This window comes from Hypanus sabinus, chromosome 14 (assembly GCF_030144855.1).
Source record: "Hypanus sabinus isolate sHypSab1 chromosome 14, sHypSab1.hap1, whole genome shotgun sequence".
NCBI classification, from domain to species: Eukaryota; Metazoa; Chordata; class Chondrichthyes; order Myliobatiformes; family Dasyatidae; genus Hypanus; species Hypanus sabinus.
Genome location: NC_082719.1, coordinates 83,255,174 through 83,274,269, shown reverse-complemented (window position 1 = coordinate 83,274,269; position 19,096 = coordinate 83,255,174). Strand labels below are relative to the sequence as shown.

General features: G+C 40.6%; 1 protein-coding gene and 1 long non-coding RNA gene across 3 annotated transcripts in view; one reads left to right on the top strand and one right to left on the bottom strand.

Annotated features, from left to right (window-relative positions):
- The window catches only part of pdzd2 (PDZ domain containing 2), a 445,568-nt gene that overhangs the window by 166,318 nt on the left and 260,154 nt on the right, over positions 1 to 19,096 (top strand). The window lies entirely within an intron of this gene.
- Positions 5,805 to 19,096, bottom strand: part of LOC132404950 (uncharacterized) — a 31,144-nt gene continuing 17,852 nt past the window's right edge. For both annotated transcript variants that reach the window (XR_009515718.1, XR_009515719.1), the window contains exons 3-5: positions 9,368 to 9,528; positions 8,269 to 8,310; positions 5,805 to 5,976 (exon numbers count right to left, since the gene is read on the bottom strand). This is a non-coding gene — a long non-coding RNA (uncharacterized LOC132404950). The remainder of the gene's footprint in view (positions 5,977 to 8,268; positions 8,311 to 9,367; positions 9,529 to 19,096) is intronic.

Here is a 19,096-nt window from a genome sequence, read left to right as displayed (position 1 = left end):
ATGAGACAGAAAAGTTGGCAAAGCACAAAATTGATTTTAGTAACTGTGCAGTGGTTTGGTCAGCTCTTTATGTCCCCGTAACACAATGTGATGTTTGGGTTGGGGAGGAGTAGGTTCTTGCCAGAATCGGAATTATTGACAGTTACTACCCTTCAACCATCAGGCTCTTGAATAAAAGGGGATAACTACACTCACTTGCCTGTCCCTTGATGTTCCCATGATCAATTATCTCAATTTAAGGACTCTTTATCTCATGTTCTCATTACAGGTTGCTACTTATTTATATTTGCATTTGCACAGTTGTTTTCTGCGCTCTGGTTGATCTTTCATTGATCCTGTTATAGTTACTATTCTATAGATTTGCTGAGTATGCCCACAGGAAAATGAAGCTGCAGGTTTACTTTGAACAGATGTTGTGAAATATGTTGCTTAGCAGCAGTATAGTACAATATGTAAAATATACTATAAATTATAATAAGAAAAATATTCAGTCAGTTTTATTATCAATGTACATATATATCACTGCATAGAACCCTGAGATTCAATTTTCTGCAGGCATACTCAGCAAGTCTGTAGATACTAAGTACAGTATAACAGGATCAGGAAAGATCAACCAAAATTTTGTGTGTGTGTATAAACAACTTGGGATTGAGAATTATGTTTTACTGTGAGTGGGAGACACATTTGGCAATTGCACTGTCATGTCTTTATATATGGGGAGGAAACGGAAATGAAAAGTTCATGGAATTCCATTGTTGGGAATTTTAACGGTGCTAACTTCACTAATTTCCTTCAGTGGTGTTACATAAAAGTAAAAGGAGCCCTCTCAAATGTATATTTAATCACATTCAGAGAAGTGTTGACTTCAAACTGAGAAGCAGTGTTAATGTCTTACTTTTGACTACTTTAGTTTTAGAAGCAGTGTTTGCCAATTTTGTGAATTTGTTATATTTATGTGTTGGAAGAAATTGGTCAGAGGGAGAGCACGTTCTTTGATTTCCATTCTCTGCCAGGAATAAGGAGTGACTGTTCTGAATTGTTTGTGTGATGAAGAGGCTCCTGCTCAACTGCAATCAAGCAGGTTGTGAACTTGCACTGCAGAAAAATATCTTTGCTGCAGCTGGGTGAACTCTGACAGCTAATAGTCAAGTTAGTTGGTCAGTGTCACTAATAATAATTGTAGAAAGAATATTAGTTTGCTTTACTGAAGTGCATGAATAATCCATGTACCAGGTCTTATTACTAGGAAGGGGCAATTGTAATTATTGCAATAAAATGTTTGCTATTCAGCTTAAGTAGCATGCAAGATATTATCTAATGTCCTGCTTAACAAGAAAGTTCCTAATGATAATCTTTATTATCTTTGGATTTGACTATGTCAGCACACATTTCTGGCTGGTTTCTCATGTTCTGCCCTTCATAAACCTGATGTTTAAAACCACATCTACCCACATCACTCCTCCTCTCAATTGTCTCACCTTCCACTGCATCCTCTGGGAGAGCTCCATTTGTGCCTTCTTGATCATGCCACAGTTGATGGATGTGCCTTCAACCGTCAAGTTCCTAATCTTTGCAATTTCTTCTTAAACATTGACAGATAAGGTCATAAAGAGAGCTTTTGGCACACTGACCTTCATAAGTCAGAGCACTGAATCCAGGAGTTAGGATGTTATGTTGTATTAAGACATCAATAAGGCCAAATTCAAAGTATTGTGTGCAGTTCTAGTCACCTACCTACAGGAAAGATATCAATAAGATTGAAAAGTGTGAAGAGAATTTACAAGGAGGTTGGCGGGACTTGAGCTGATATAAAGGGAAAAGTTTAATAGATTAGGACTGTTTTCATTGGAGTGTAGGAGAATGAGGGGAGATTTGGTAGAGGTGTGCAAGATATGAGGAAACAGATTAGGTAAGAATTAGCTAGATTATCTAAAAAGGGCCAAAAGGCCTGTTTCTGTGCTGTAATGTTCTATGGTAAATGCAAGTAGGCTTTTTCCACTGAGGTTGGGTGGGACCAGAAGTCCTAAGCTTAAGGAGTTAGGTGAAATATTTCAGGAGAACTTGAAAGGATCATCTTTGCTGAGAGGATGGACAAACCATCCAATCCTGGAATGATTTTCAGCACACCCTTTCTAAGATACGGGGCCCAAACCTGCTCACAATACTCCAATTGAGACACACCAGTGCTTTATAAAGTTTCAGCATTACATCCTTGCTTTTATATTCTAGTCCTCTTGAAATGAATGCTAACACTGTATTTGCCTTCCTCACCATCGATCCAATCTGCAAATTAACTTTTAGGGAATCCTGCACAAGGACTCCCAAGTCCTTTGCATTCAGTTTTTTTGTATTTTCTCTCCATTTAGAAAAGAGTCAACCATTAAATTTTTTTCTACGAAGTGTATTCCATCTGCCATTTCTTTGCCTATTCTCCTAACCTAAGTCCTGCAGCCTCTCTACTTCCTCAAGATTACCTCCCCCCTCCAGCTATCTTCATTTCATCTGCAAACTTTGCAACAAAGCCATCAATTCCATCATCCAAATCATGACATATAATGTAAAAAGAATTGGTCCCAACACAAACCCCCATAGAACACCACTAGTCACTGACAGCCAGTCAGAAAAGGCTCCCTTTATTCCCAATCCTTGCCTCCTACCCATCAGCCACTGCTTTATCTATGCTAGAATCTTTCATGTAATACTACGGGCTTGTAGCTTGTTAAGCAGTCTCCTGTGGCACCTTATCAAAGGCCTTGTGAAAATCCAGGTGCAAAACATCAACAGATTCTCCTTTGTCTATCATCTTGTTACTACTTCAAAGAATTCCAACAGATTTATCAAGCAAGATTTTCTGATGAGGAAACCACGTTGACTATGGCCTATTTTGTCATGTGCCTCCAAGTGCTCTAAGACCTCATCCTTAAAAATCGACTCCAACAACTTCCAAACCACTGAGGTCAGACTAACTGACCTATAGTTTCCTTTCTTCTGCCTCTCTCCATTCTTGAAAAGTGGAGTGTCATTTGCAATATTCCAGTCTTCTGGAACCATTCTAGAATATGGTGATTCTTGAAAGATCATTACTACTGTTTGGGGTTCTGTATACAACTCCCATCAGTGACTTTTTGCCAACATCTTACCAATATCTGCCTCCACAACCTCAGCACTAACTGTTCTGGCACTCTGGTTCCCAATCGCCTGCAACTTTACTTTAACACTCAAACCCCCCTCCCCCGGTGCAGAATTAACTAACCCTGCTGGGATATTAGACCCCCTCCAGTTCAGGTGCAAACCCATCCCTGGAATAGAGCCCCATGATTCAAAAATCTTTTGCTCTGCTTCCTACACCAACTCCTCAGCGATGTATTAAACTGCATAAGCTTCCGAGTTTTAGCCTCACTAGCATGTGACACGGGTAGCAATCCTGCAGTCACATCCCTAGAGGTCCTGCCCTTTAACTGAGCACCTAACCCCCTGACCTCTCAACTCGTCCTGCCCATGTCACTGGTTCCTACACGGATACAACTTCTGGGCTGTTCACCCTCCCACTTAAGAATACTGAGGACTCATCTGAAACATCCTGGATCTTGGCACCCAGTGGGGGGGGGGGGGGGCGCAACATACCATTTGGGAATCTCGTTCTCGCCCACAGAAAGCGTACCTCTTCTTTCCCCTTCCTGTCAGAGCCACAGAGGCAGACTCAGTGCCAGAGACCTGACCACTGTGACTCTCCTCTGTTATGTTACGCTAGTTGTTTCTTTAACAATGAAAAATTAACATTCATAATAACTCTAAAGGGTTTAGAAACTGCTGAGGAAGAATGGCTTCCCATGGAAAAGCGACAACAGCAGCCCCCATCATTGACACCATGACTGGCATATTGTACAGTTTAAAGTATAGGTGACGGGGGACTCTGCAGTTAGGCACAGTGAAACAAACAGGCATTTCTGTGGCTCAATTATCTGCCTGGAGCCCCGTTCAAAGATGTCTCTGAGGGGGCACAGAACATTCTGAAAGGGGAGGGTGCATCATCATGTGTGGTCCATATTGTTATAACCATGTAGGTAGGAAGTGGGATGAGCTCCCACAATGGGAGTTTAGTGATTTAGACCGTGGACCGTTGGACATTCAGCCCATCAAATCTGTTCTTCCATTTGATCACAGCTGATTTGTTTTCCCTTTCAAATCTATTCTGCTGTCCTCTTCCTGTAACCTTTGAGACTCTTCCTAATATAAAAACCTAAGCATCTGCTTTAAATATACTCGATGATTTGGCCTTCACAGCCATCACTCTCTGACTAAATTGAAGATCCAAAGAGGTATGGAGACCTTGAAGCTTATTCATTATTTTGAGGAGTTGTTAGTATTGAATGCTGAGCATTCTGATAAATGCATCTTTACTGTCCAAGTTGATTGACGAGCCAATGAAATAGCATCTGCTGCGGACTTCTTGTGATGGTAGGCAAATAGGCAAACACTCAGACAGGAGTTGATATTTTATCACTAACTATTCAAAGCACTTCATCACAGTTAATGTTAGTGCGACTGGATGATCGCTGTTACTGTGTTCTTCTTGGGTACTGGTATAAATGAAGCTGCTGAAGTGAGAAGTTAGAGATTTCATAGTCATTGAGTACTAAAGCACAGCAACAGTCCCCTTGCCCAACTAATCCGTTCCAAACAGTTATTCAGCCTTATCTGATTGACCTGCACCTGGACCACAGTTGACTCTTGACTTTGGATTTAATATTTGTCAGTTCAATATTTTATGCAAAATATGGCTTTTCAGACAATGACACTCATTAAATTTTGTACTGGACTTTTGAGCAAGGTAGTGTACTGAACTCTTAGAATTTTAAAATGGACAGACCACTGGCAGATTTCAGGAGTGCACGTGCAGACTGTGTACCTTAAGAGACCGGCTCTGGTTAAACAATCAAACATCAGACTCGAGAAATGGAAGTTGGCTGGTGTCGTGATACCCTTGGGGGGGGGGGGAATAGATGAAAACAAAGTAGTTGTATTCCATTTTCAACTGTTTTAATTATATACTTCTAAAAGAACATACAAGCAACAAAGAATGTTAGAGTGCCTTTAGGAGTTATCAGGACTGGCACTTGTACGGAGCAGATAAACAAATTTTAAAGCATTTATAATTCTTGCAGTGAGGTCAAGAGCACAAGATAATGATTGGTGCAACTATACTTCAGCTCAAATGCTGGCAGTTCTATGATGGGGCTAGTAACTGGAATACAAATTCAGAGTCTGAAGTCTTCACAGTTCTCTGTGGAATGTTCAAAGTAACTTCGAAGAAGTATATATGTTACTAAGTACAGTTGAGCATCCCTTGTCTGAAATACTTGAGGCCAAAAGTATTTTGGATTTTGCATCAATATATTGAGATACTTTGGGATGTCTGTGGTGTGCAGAATCCTGTGCATCACCTGGGAACCTTCCCAGCATCTTGTGAAATTTTCCATTTGTGACATCATGCCAGTGGTTAAAAAAATTAGGATTTCAGAGGCTTGTGGATTTTTGAATTTTGGATAAGAAGTACTTAACTTGTACGACCTTGAAGCTTATTTTCTTGGAGTCATTTATTGGATGGGGGGGGGGGAAGAAATATAATTGTGTAGTATCTTCTGTGAGTGGCATTTCTACATCCATCTGTTGTGCTGCGAATGTTGGCAACTCGTCTGCTGGGGGACATCCCACTTACGCTTGCGTGACCTTCCAGAGCTTGATGGGAAATCTTCTATCATTGACAAAAACAAATTCATTGAGACAAGAATCAAACGCTTGATTATACTTTCATTTATTTGGTGGTGTATGCAGAAACACAGACGTTGAGTACGACTGCACTGAATAATGAAGAATGCAGTGTTTCTGGCAATAACATGAGAAATACTGGCCAATTGTGAGATTCAGTAGTAGTGAGTCATGTAACATGGTCAGACCTTGACTCATTCTTCTCTCCTAAACGAAAGCAACAGTGATGATTTTAATTGCAATGCAATACAAAATCCATTTTCACCTCCAGTTCAAAAGCATGTAAGCACGGAACAGCAAATTTAATTTACCCAGGAGTATAATAAGTTCCAAGAAGCATGTATTTTAAATCTTAAAACATGTGACATGGTTTATAAAAATCACACTTCATTTACTTCAGTATGTATCTAATTGCAAAGGCCACTGAACTGTGCCCCTGGCTGATGTAGCAGCAATATCAGGTTAATTATTGGAGACCTTGGCTGACACAGCAGTGATGTTAAACGGCAGCTACACTGTGTGTTGCAAAAGGAGGACTTCTTAAAACAAGGCTCCACTCAGGTGATAATGTTTTGGGGGATATTTAGGAACTATCAGAATAACACGCTGCGCACCAAGGACTTGGAGAGGTTTAGTGCTACTTAGCCAGCTTTCAGTTTATGTAAACAGGAAGTTCAGTCAGCACGATCAAGGAGTTGTATCGGGACCACCAATCAAACAGCCATGCTCAGCAGTACCAAAAGAATCTTGTTCCAACACAAGGGAGGAAAAGTTTACAGAAAGGAAAGTGCAAAAAAAGGACACTGGCAAACAGATCGGTTGTCTATGCTTGGAATACAATCAGGTTGGTTCTGGAAGTATAAACATATGGTATTCAGCACAGCCAGTGGTGCAATGAGTAGATAGTTTTATTATTGCTGTTTAATGCAAAGTTAAAGAGAAATTTAATTATACCTGTATCAGTTTAGTAGATGCTGATGTTGAAATTGGCCATAATTTGCTTAAACTAAATTTGCATAGAAGTAGCATTTGTGTTATGTATTTAGATTGAAGTGAATGTGATCAAATTTTGGGAGTGGGAAACTGTGCTGTTGGTGCTTCTTTAAGCATTTAGTAAACATATGGTTACTTTTTTCTATTTTTGTCAAGGAAAATGTCTCCCTTGCTTGGCAGTGTTAGAAGAATTTTATTATTTCATTCAATAACATAAGCCAAAAGGGCAGTTTGTACTTCATGCAGGATTGAATGTGAACTTTTTAAACAAATATATAAAGTGCATCAAGATTTCTGAGCTGCCTTAACTAACAATTATGGAATAATTTTCTATAACCCTGTAAACTTCCGAGGACTTTGTGTTCCTCCGTTACTGGCGTCTTGATTACCTTAACTTCATTTCTTGGCAGCTGTCCATTAACTATAAAGGCTAAGAGTTCTAGAATTCCCTCTCTAAACCACCTATGTCTCTTTTTCTCAGCTGTTCCTTAAAATTTACCACAAGATTTTGGATTTCTGTTCCATTGGGCTGTCTGTGATGTGCTTATCTTTGTGATTTCCCCATGGTTCTGATTGTCAGTGTTGTTACCATAACACTGGGAGGGTTGTGAGTGACAACTCAGTCCCAAGCAAAATATACAATGCTCTTGCCCACCAATCTACACTAATGGCCTTTTGACTGTTTGTTACTGTCAAAGGCCTTCAAACACATTTTAAATCAGGGCTATTTATAAACTTTTCAAATGTATGTAACTGAAGAAGATTTAAAATGTAAGTAACACCTTTAAATACTTTTGAGTATTGTGTTCAGTTCTAGTCGCCTCATTATAAGAAGCTTTAGAGGGGCTACAGAGATTTATCAGAATGCTGCCTGGATTATTAGAGAACCCGTCTTAAGTGGAAAGGTTGAGCAAGGCAGGTCGATCCTCTTTAGAGAGAAGCAGGATGAGGGGTGCCTTGGTAGAGGCATAGATGGATGGGACAGCCAGAGGCGGCTTCCCAAGATTCATACAAAGGGGCATAGCTTTAAGGTGTTGCGAGGAAAGTGTAGTGGGGAAGGATATTTTTTCACACAGAAAGTGATAGGTGTGTGGAATGCATTGTCGGGGGTGGTGGTAGAGGCATTACATTAGGCACATTTAAGAGACTCTTAGATAACAAATGGATGAAAGAAAAATCTAGAGCTATGTGGGAGGGAAAGGTTAGATTGATCTCTGAACAGGTTAAAAGTTCAGCAGAATATCATAGGCCGAATGACCTATACTGTCTGTGTTCTACATTTACTATAAATTAATTAAATGTGTTAATTTAAATGAAAGAAAAATAAACTACCTCTCTCTAATTGCCTTTTTGGTGAAGGCCATTGGCCCAATTCATACGAATCCCACCAATGGCAGCTATACTTGACCTGAAATTGAGGAGCCAGATGCAGCAGCAGCTGTCCTCCAGCTCGTTTCTGACTATTGTATTGCAAAGTTTAGATGCAGAAGTCAAGAACAAACTGACCTTTGCGTTGAAGTTAGCTGGAGTTTCCGTCTGGAAAATCATCTGAAAAACAATAAAATCTGGCTTAATGTCTCCATACACCACCATAGAACACTACAGCACAGTACAGGCCCTTCAGCCCTCCATGTTGTGCCAACACACATAATCCTTATATATATAAAAAAAAGTACTAAACCCACACTACCCCATAACCCTCCATTTTTCTTTCATCCATGTGCCTGTCCAAGAGGCTCTTAAGTACCCCTAATGTTTTAGCCTCCACCACCATCCCTGGCAAGTCATTCCAGGCACTCGCAACCCTCTGTGTTTATTAAAAAAAAACTTAGCCCTGATGTCTCCCCTAAACTTTCCTCCCTTAATTTTGTACATATGCCCTTCATTGAAGAATCTTAGTGTGTTACTACATTCACTGTGTTGAGGTGTTCCTGAGAGGGCTCCTGTGTCTGGATCACAGTGGAGGGTGGGGAGGTGGGGTTGAGAGGTTGGTGATGAAATATATCAGATCCTCCCTGAAGAACAACTTGGGTCTGCTTGAACTTGGATCCATAGTAGTACCATTTCATTGACTCTTCACTCTACCCTGGAACATCTGGACAGGGAAGGTGATGCATCAGGGTGCTTATTCAACACCATAATTCCTTCGGTAATGACCAAAAAGCTCCAAGACCTAAGCCTCAATACCTCTTTTTGCAACTGGATCCTCGATTTCCTGCCCAGTCAGTTTGGATTGGCAACAACATCTCAACAACAATCATCAGCACAGGTGCACCACGAGACCTTCTGCTTAGCCCTGTGCTCTGCTCGCATTGTATTATGATTGTGAGGCTAAGTACAGCTCCAATGCCATATTTAAGTTTGCTGATCACACACTGCTGTTGGCTAAATCAAAGGTGGTGACAAATCAGCATATAGTTGGGAAATTGAAAATCTGGCTGAATGGTGCCACAATGATCTGTCACTCAATGTCAGCAAGGCCAAGGAGGTGATTATTGACTACAGGAGAAGGAAACCAGAGGTCCTTGAGCCATTCTTCATTATAGAGGTAGAGAGGGTTGGTATCCTTTAAAATCATCAACATTATTGTTTTAAAGGATCTGACCTGGGTCCAGTATGTAAGTGCCATCTTTTCTTTAGCAGTTTGCAAAGATTTGACATGTCATCCCACATTTTGCCAGTTTCTGTAGATCCATGATGGCAAATATACTGACTGGTTGCTTCACAGCCTGGTATGGAAACACCAATGCCCTTGAATGGAAGAACCTTAAAAAAAAAGTATTGGTTATAGCCCAGTGCATTACAGGTAAAGCCCTCTCAGTCATTGAGCATATCTACAAGGTGTGCTGTTATAGGAAAGTAGCATCTATCGTCAATGACCGTGACATCCAGGCCATGCTGTCCTCTCACTGCTGCCATCAAGAAGGAGTTACAGGAGTCTTTGGTTACAAGCCACCCAGTTCAAGAACCGTTATTATCCCTCAACCATCAGGCACCTGAACGAGTGTGGATAATTTCACTCACTCCAAAACTGATTCCACAACCTGTATGCTCACTTCTAAGCACTACATAGGTCCTGTTCTCAATATTTATTACTTACAGTCTGTGCAAAAGTACATATAGCTAGGGTGCCTAAGACTTTGGCACACTAGTGCAGTAATTTTATGTATTGCATTGTAATGCTGCCGCAAAAATAAGAACAAATTTCATGACATAACTGAGTAATAAACCTGATACTTAACTAATGAGTAATAAACAGTTTCTATTGGGGACTGAGAGTGGGAAGCGGGCAGGGAGAGGGGAATCATGGTTGGGAAAAGGGGAAGGGAGAGGGAAGGGAATAGGAAGCACCAAAAAGATATTCTGTAATGATCAATAAACTAATTGTTTGGAACCAGATGACCTTGCCTCGTCTCTCAAGGCTGGGTGTGTCTGCACCTTTGGCACTCCTTCTCTGTCACCTGTCCCACACACCTCCCACAGCACAACCTCACTTTTCTTAACATCCTTTGCTCCCACCAGGTTTACAAACACGCTGTCCGCTCCACATTAAAATACCATACTGTACAAAAGTACTAGGTGCCCTAGCTATATATGCGCCTAAGGCTTTGCACAGTACTGTATTTATCTATTATTTTGTCTTTTTTTTTGTATTTGCACTTCCTGGTATCTTTTGCACACTGGTTTGTCTGTCTTTGTGTGTAGTTTTTCATTGATTATATTGTGTTTCTTTGTATTTATTGTGAATGCCCTCAAGAAAATGAATCTCAGTGGTATTTGGTGACATACTGTACACAGCGTGTACTCTGGTAATTTACTGTGGGCTTTGAACTTTGAAGGTAATATATTGTCAAATTAAATCGAATTTGTTTCTAACTGAAGGATCTTAAGTAACAGAAAATGCCTTCTGGGCCATAATTAGTTTTCTATAAAGGCCGTAATTGGGGGTGGCACAGTATTGTAGCAGTTGGTGTCATGTTCATACAGTGCCGGCGACCCAGGTTCAGTTCTGCTACTGTCTCTGTAAGAAGTCTGGACATTCTTCCCATGACCGTGTGGGTTTCTTCCAGGTGCTCCAGTTTCCTCCCATATTCCAAAGGAACAACAGTAAGTAGGTGAATTGGTTACATGGGTGCAATTGGGTTGCATGGGCTTGTTGAGCTGGAATGGCCTGTTACTGTGCTGTAACATAAATAGGTAAAAAAAAAATAGCCTCTGGTTTAATTAAAAGATTACAACATCAAAGCTGCAATATTATCAGCAATATTCTGACTTTGAGAGCATTCTGACAGGTTTCATCACTGTCTGGTTTGGTTGAGGCGATGGAGTCGGGGGGGGAGGGGGCGTTGATGGTGGCTACTGCACAGGATTAAAGTAAGTTGCAGAGAGTTGTTAAATTAGTCATCTCCAACATCGGTACTTGCCTCCATAGTATCCAGGACAACGTCAAGGAGTGGTGCCTCAGAAAGGCAGCATCCCTCATTAAGGACCCCCGTCACCGAGGACATGCCTTTTTCTCATTGTTACAATCAGGAAGGTACAGGAGCTTGAAGGCACGCACTCAACAACACGGAAATCACTTCTTCCCCTCTGCCATTTGGTTTCTGAATGGACCTCAAACCCATGCACTCTACTGCACTACTTTATTTGTTTTGCACTACTTATTTAATTTGATATACGTACATATGTCATTGCTGTAACTCATTTTTTATTCTATATTATCATGTATAGCAATGTACTGTTGCCACAAAATTAACAAATTTCTCGACATATGCAGGTGATCTTAAACCTGATTCTGACTCTGAATGTTGATCGCACTAGAAGTTTCTGAATTAGAAGAGAAACTGCAAACTATTCTGGGGTTGGTTTATTCCTATAGTTCTGCACGAGACCAATCCATAGAAGTGAGTTGTAAGTCAAGTGTATGGAAAAGTTACACCAAACTTGAATAATAGAAAACTTAAGTAACAATGGAAAATTCTCAAGCGAGTCCAATCTATAACACCAGGCATTTATCATCTTGCAGATCCTGACTGGCTTGCACATTTGCGCATGAGGAGCATTTGATGGCTTTGGGCTTGTAGTTGCTGAAGTTTTGGAGAATGAGCAATGATCTTGTTGAAAGCTATTGAATATCAAAAGCCCTCAGTAGAGTGGACGTGGAAAGGATGTTTCCTATCATGGATGAGTCTAGGACCAGAGGGCACAGCCTCAAAATAGAGGGAAGACCATTTAGATCAGAGATGAGGAGGAAGCTTTATAGCGAGATGGTGGGGAATCTGTGGAATTCATTGCCATGGATGGCTGTGGAGCCCAAGCCGCTGAGTATATTTAAAATGGAGGTTCTTGATTAGTCAAGGTGTCTAAGGTTAAGGGAAGAAGGCAGGAGAATGGGATTGAGAGGACTAGTAAATCGGCCATAATAGAATGGCAGTACCAATGCGAAGGAGCAGAATTAGACCATTTGGCTAATGTCTAGTGGTCTGATTTGCTTCCTATCCCTGTTTTTATTCCAACTGTCTTTTATGTTCGAACTCAAGACTGCAAAACCCCTAAGTCACTGGTGCTCTCACAGAATAAATCTGTCATTTCAACGCAAACCTACACTTAACGTGTATGCTTTTCAATGTTCAGTGACATCATTAGGTTATAGCTTCCAGAATCAGCACCTTTACGTGTGATAGAACCTTAATTCATGTACCCAACTAATCTTTGCCCCAATGATTATAGCTAGCAGACATTGAGACACTGGTAACCAGAGGAAAAATGGAAAGTCTGAGTATGCAGAGGTATTGTTCTCTCTAACCACAGGACTTCATAATAAGTTCCTCATCTTCCACATGGCAGGGGTCAGATTGATCCTCATCTAATGAGGTAAACTAACAACAGGAGGTTGCATCTGTAGGGGCCTGGTTCTATCAGAACAGTTTGGGGCTAGAAGATGGAAGGAAGAATCAAGGCTAGGTGAAGGTAAAGGAATATCAACCAGCTGCATCCATTCACATTCTGCCCCTAGGATTCATCATCTTTCCCAAACGTGACTTTCTCTGTTTAAATCTAATATCGGTTTCCATGTATATTGTTTGGCACTGTTTTATACATTGTAGTAGTGTCCCATTTGGCACACTCATGCTGTTCTGCCTACCACCATAACATTGGGTGATTGTTATGCTATATAGTCAAAATTCAAGAAACCATCTCTTGCTCATTGTCATAGAGTTATGGAGCACTACAGCATAAAAACAGGCTCTCAGCCTATCTAGTCCATGGCAAACTCTTATTCTGCCTAGACCTATTGACCCACATAGCCCTCCATACATGTACTTACCCAAACTTCTCCCAAATTTTGAAATCAGACCCACATCTACAATTACCACTGGCAGCTCGTTCTACACTCGCACCATCCTCTAAATGAAAAGGTTCCCCTTAAATATTTCACATGACAACTTAAACCGATGACCTCTGTTTCTAGTCCCACTAACCTCAGGGGAAAAGGCCTGCTTGCATTTACTCTGCATTAATTTTGTATACCTTTATCAAATCTTCCCTCATTCTCCTCTGCCCCAGTGAACAAGGTCCTAATCTATTCCAGCTCTCCCTACAACTCAGACCCTCAAGTCTGAGCAACATCCTTGTAAATTTTCTCAGTACTCCTTCAATATTTTTGTTATCTTGTTGATAGGTGACCAGAACTGTACACAATACTCCCAACTAGTTCTCATCAACGTCTTCTACAACTTCAACACAATATCCCAACTCCTGTATTTTGATGTATGAAGGCCAATGTACCAAAAACTTCCTTTACACCACTTTCTGTCTGTGACAATTTTCAAGGAATTATAGATCTGTATTCATAAATAGTGAAGATTTATAAATGATCCTTATCACACATCATATAATCTTTGATATTGAGGAAGGTACATTCAGTCCAGCTTTGTTATATATTACTAATCTACATGGGACATCTTACCAGACGCACTGTCCCTACACACTTGAACTCATGGCATTGGAGAAATACTCCTGGACACAGTTGTTGTATTGACACATTGTCATATGCCCTCTCCAACATATCCCAAGGATATTTGTAAAAGTATTGCAATGAAAACAAAGGTTTACACGGTCTTGATCATTAAGAGTGACAAAGGTTACAGGGAGAAGGGAGAATGAGGTTGACAGGGAAAATAAATCAGCCATGGTTGGATGGCAAAGAAGACTCAATGGGCCAAATGGCTTAATTCTGCTCCTACATCTTATGATGTTAACACCTGTAGTTATTAGAATTGTTTAATTTCCTGAAAAAATGAAAATTAAAGTAACACTTCCTGACTGTATTTGAAAAAGCTTCTGCATTTTGAAGGGTCAATGCACAGTTGTTAATAACAGTAGGAAATTATTTACCCTTGGTTACATCTATTGGAATGTCAGATTAAATCACAGAAACTGTGTCCATGCATTCATTCTAGGAGACAGGTTTCCAAACCCTGACTTCTTAGTAAGATAAACTAACTTTCTTCCTTATCTTACTGAATTTTCTAGCAATACCAGCTAAAGTAATCTCACTGTCAACTAAAAACCATTTCATTGTAAATGCAAATAGTGACGATTGAAGGAATTGATAAGAGTACATCACCACTCTGTCCTATTCAAAGAATTGTTTATTTTTTCAAGGCTTTTGGCAGTTAAACAGATATGTAATGCCTTAGAAAGAAGAAAAGCAATAGTGCAGTATCTTTAAAGGCTCTTTATCATTTTACATGATTTGGGCTTGTATAGTGTTAAATCCCAATGCTTCAAAGGCTCACACTGGTATCAGCTGCTTTCCACATGAAAAACACCTGAGGAATATAGGAAGAAGGTATATTACCATTCTTTATTAATATTTGTGTGCTGACAGTGGGTAAAATACTATGTAGTGCATGTTATGTTGGTGTCAGAAGCATGGCAACACATGCAGATGCCCAGCATAACCCTCGCAGAACAGTACATTTCACTGCACGCTTCGAGGTACACGTGGCTAATAAAGCTTTTCTCTTATCCAGGGTGCATGCTGGAGGGTCACGGATGGTTTTTGTATTTTTATTTTTTTAATTTGGAGATAAAGCATGGAATAGGCTCTTCTCGGCTTTCACGTCGTGCTGCCAGCAACCCCTGATTATAACACTAGCCTAATCACGGGATAGTTTGCAACCGACTAACCGGTACATCTTTGGAATGTGGGAGGAAACCTGAGCACCTGGAGAAACCCACTTATTCCACAGGGATGACATAGAAACTCCTTACAGAGGATGCCGGGATTGAAGACAGAATTCTGACGCCCTGAACTGTAATAGCATTATGCTAACCATTATGCTACTGTGGCATGTAATAGATCATTGCGGACCTGATGGATTCTTCTTGTGGCTTGGGTGGGAGGGGAAAAATGTAAGTCAAAGTATAGACTTGTGGAGGAAATTATGGTTGGAAACTTTCTTGGTCCCTCACAAACAGCTGGAAGGCAGCCAATATAGCAGGAAGGAGTGAGCACCAGACAACTAGTGAGTCCTGACATCTATCCAAACATGCCTTGAATATGATCACACCCAATTTACGTAGGAGTTCAGCCAGTGGAGTAGGGCCTATGACACAGCCAAGCCTAGATTTTTGACTTGTAACTCTTATGAAGGTTGTGAATTTTTTCTTTCCGCATTTTCATCAGATGTAATGGCTTAAGGCTGATTTATACTTCTGTGTCACATCTGCACAGTAGGTATCATGTACCCTATGCTGTACCTACGCCATAGGGTGACGTGCACCTCCCCAGAAAAGATGCTCGCGCGTTGCAGCAATGCAGACCTCAACAACTGTGATTGGTCCACTTGGTAGCATCGCATTTCCTCCTACGCTTTTCCAGTTGCTTCTTCTCAGCCATGTCTGTAGGCTGTGTGTACACTGATATGAAATAGATGAACCAAATCGTCAAATCTACCTGCCAACATGCAAACATGTTTGAATTGTAGTTCCTCATCCATGTCACTCACGAAGAAACTCAACACAGTGGCATAGAAACCCCACTGCCAACTAGCGTTTTGGCGCACACCAATGCATGCGTGCTATGGCGTAGAGTGTCACACAAGTGAAAATCAGGGCTACAACATAATCAGCCTTAACTCTTTTCAGGAAACCTTGCAACTGTAGCCTCAGCTTGCTGAGGTAACAATGCTGATATGAAAATCTATCTGATTTATCAGGATCCCAGTCACCTGGTGCTGGTCACTTCAGCAAGAGTAGGAAAGTTGTGTTAATCTTTGACATAGTGAGTTTCACTTTTAGTTATGCAAATAGCAGATAGTTATTAAGAAATTTCAACCCCTGTATTTTCAGACACAAAGCAGGCTTTAGTTTCAGTGAGTTATACATGTAATTTGAGATGCATCCTGTTCTTTATTCTGTATTCTGTGTTGATTGTCTATTATGTATACTATGGTAACTAGTCACATGAGTGGGGGCGTGATAAAAGAAAAGGGAATAAGTCACGTATTTGTGCTTTGTACAGGGCACTTTCTCACTGGGGGCTGATGAATGTCATATCTTGTTGACCACTTAGTTATGCTTATCTAACCTTAAGTACTCCTAAGTTTCATCGGTTCAAGATAGTATGTTTTGCCAGTTGCTAGGAAGGGATTGTTTGCTGTTGTTTGACTTTTGGAACAGTCATTATTGAAGTTTTTAGAGGGTGCGTCATATAGGCATAACAAATCAGTGGGGGTCGCTAGCAGCAGCAATTGATTTGTTAGAGTTTGCTGCTATGTAGGAATTAAAATGCCTTTGATGAGTGTAAAAGCAATTGAACGTCTGTGAGGTTCAGCAAACCTGGGAAACCTGATTAAAAATTGTTCAAAACCATAAAGGGCCTCACCACCTGGGCCATGGCTTAGCAAAACTACCATCAGGGAGGAGGTACAGGATCCTGAAGACCCACACTCAGTATTTTAGGAACAGCTCCTTTCCCTCCATCTTCAGATTTCAGAATAGTCTATGCAACCATGAACACTTTCTTACTATTCCTCTTTTGCACTATTTATTGTAACATGCAGTAATTCTTGTGTCTTGCAATGTACTGCTGCCACAAAACAGCAACTTTTACAACCTGATTCTGATTCTAAACTTTACTATCAAGATGTCCAAATGGATTGAGAATTATGAATTAGTTGATAGAAGAGTGGATTGCTGACACTTTTATGAATGAAACTTTGTACCTGTATGAATATCCAAACTCTCATTACTGAGAGTCTGGTCAATGTAATAGAAAATGCAACAGACGCTGATCTGAGAGGTGACTTAGCAAGTGAAAGCTGTATAAGCACTGGCAGCTGCTTCATTACAAACAATTTACGATTGAGCTCATTGCACACGAGTCAAGTGTACCAGCATCTCTTAAGTTTCATTTGCTGTTAGTCACTGGTAGAGAATAGTCACCAGGCTCTCTCTACATTTCAGATTAGTGTGGAAGTGTTTAACTATAGCCATATTGAACATGATACTTGAACTACATTCTCCTCAGCAAACCAAAATAAAATCAGCCATGTAGAGTTTGAATTGAATTCTGTTTATGTAGCTCTTGTCTTTAGCATCACCTGGCTCTTCAATCAGTAGGAAATTACATGTTACTATAGTGATGATGTATAATGGTTAAGTTTTCTGGGCAGAATTAATGTTCCTTTCAGGAGCACTAAAGGCCCTGGCTGTCACCTTTTCTGCCTCTCGCTATTTTGGCTTTTTGATTTGATTCAGATGATGAGCATAGAGAGGCTGGTGCAGACTCAGTAGTTGATGTTCCCTTCAGTTGGTGTTTCCACTCTCCATGATTCTATATTTGTTTATTTGGTGACACGGTGCAGAACAGGCCCTTCCAGCCCAAAGACCCACGCTGCCCAGCATCCCACCCGTTTAGCCCTAGCCTAATCGCAGGACAAGTTACAGTGACAAATTAAACTACTAACTGCTTCGTCTTTGGACTGTGGGTGGAAACTAAAGCACCCGGGGGAAACCCCTGCGTTCGCAAGGGTACAAACTCCTTGCAGAGGACGCCAGAATTGAACTCCAAGCTCTGACGCCCCAAGCTGTAATAGCACTGCATGAACCACTATGCCACTGCGGTGCCCCCTGATTTTTTGAGGTTTTGCATTTTTTGGTCTGAATTGCCGGGAGGACAACTGATGGATTTATGATAATTTATTTGCTAAGGATATCTCACTACCAACTCCCCCAAAAGGAAGGTGTTTCCTTGTTGTCGTGCAGACGTACCATCATTCCTAAATGCAGTTCTGTTGGCTGTGAACTACTTAACATTGCTGTTGCATTTGTGGAACATTGTTGTCAGTTCATTCTTTTTAGAAGTAAATGAAAAAGATTGAAAGATAGAGATCTGATCATATTTTAGGAAAATTTATATGTTGATAAACAAGTTAACAGTTAGCATTGTTTATGACAACGCAAGTCACATTATACTCATTATTATTATGTTCTTTGTTGGATGACATAGGCGGTCATGATCTACATGACCATGATTATTCTTGGCAAATGTTTCTACAGAATTGGTTTGCCATTGTTTTCTGCTGGGCAGTGTCTTTACAAGAAGGGTGACCCCAGCCATTATCAGTACTCTTCAGAGATTGCCTAGCATCTGTGGTTGCGTAACCAGGTCTTGTGATATACATCAGCTGCTCTTGTGACCATCCACCACCAGCTCCCACAGCTTCACATGACTCCGATTGGGGCACTAAGCAGGTGCTACACTTTGCCCAAGGATTACTTGCAGGCTAATGGAGGGAAGCAGTGCCTCACACCTCCTTTGTTAGGGACATGTCTCCACCCTGCCTTCTGTAGCATTGTACTATTGTATATTTAACTATATGTCATAGGTGGACTTTATGTCAATTTGTGCATCTATGTAATATCTTATGTGCGGTATGTGATATATGTACTGTGTTTTGCACCTTGGTCCCAGGAGAACTTTGTTTCCTTGAGCAGGATACATCTCTACAGTAGAATGACAATAACCTTGAACTTGAAGTTGAGACTTTCTCAGCCTAGCTATTAGCAGGTGAAGGTACTTAATTGCTGTGTCAATAAGATGGGACTGAAAGCATTGAGTTTTCCATAGCATTTTACAGGTCTTCATCTGGGATCTGCAGAACTCGGAGAAGTACTATGCCTAAGGTTGCTCATTTAATTGGATTGAATGGAACCAAATCGGCTTGTAGAAACTACAAATTTACACTTATTAAAACAGCAATGGAAGTAGATGGAATTGTGCTGTAGTTCTTGATCCTAACAGGGTAGGTGGCAGCTCCAC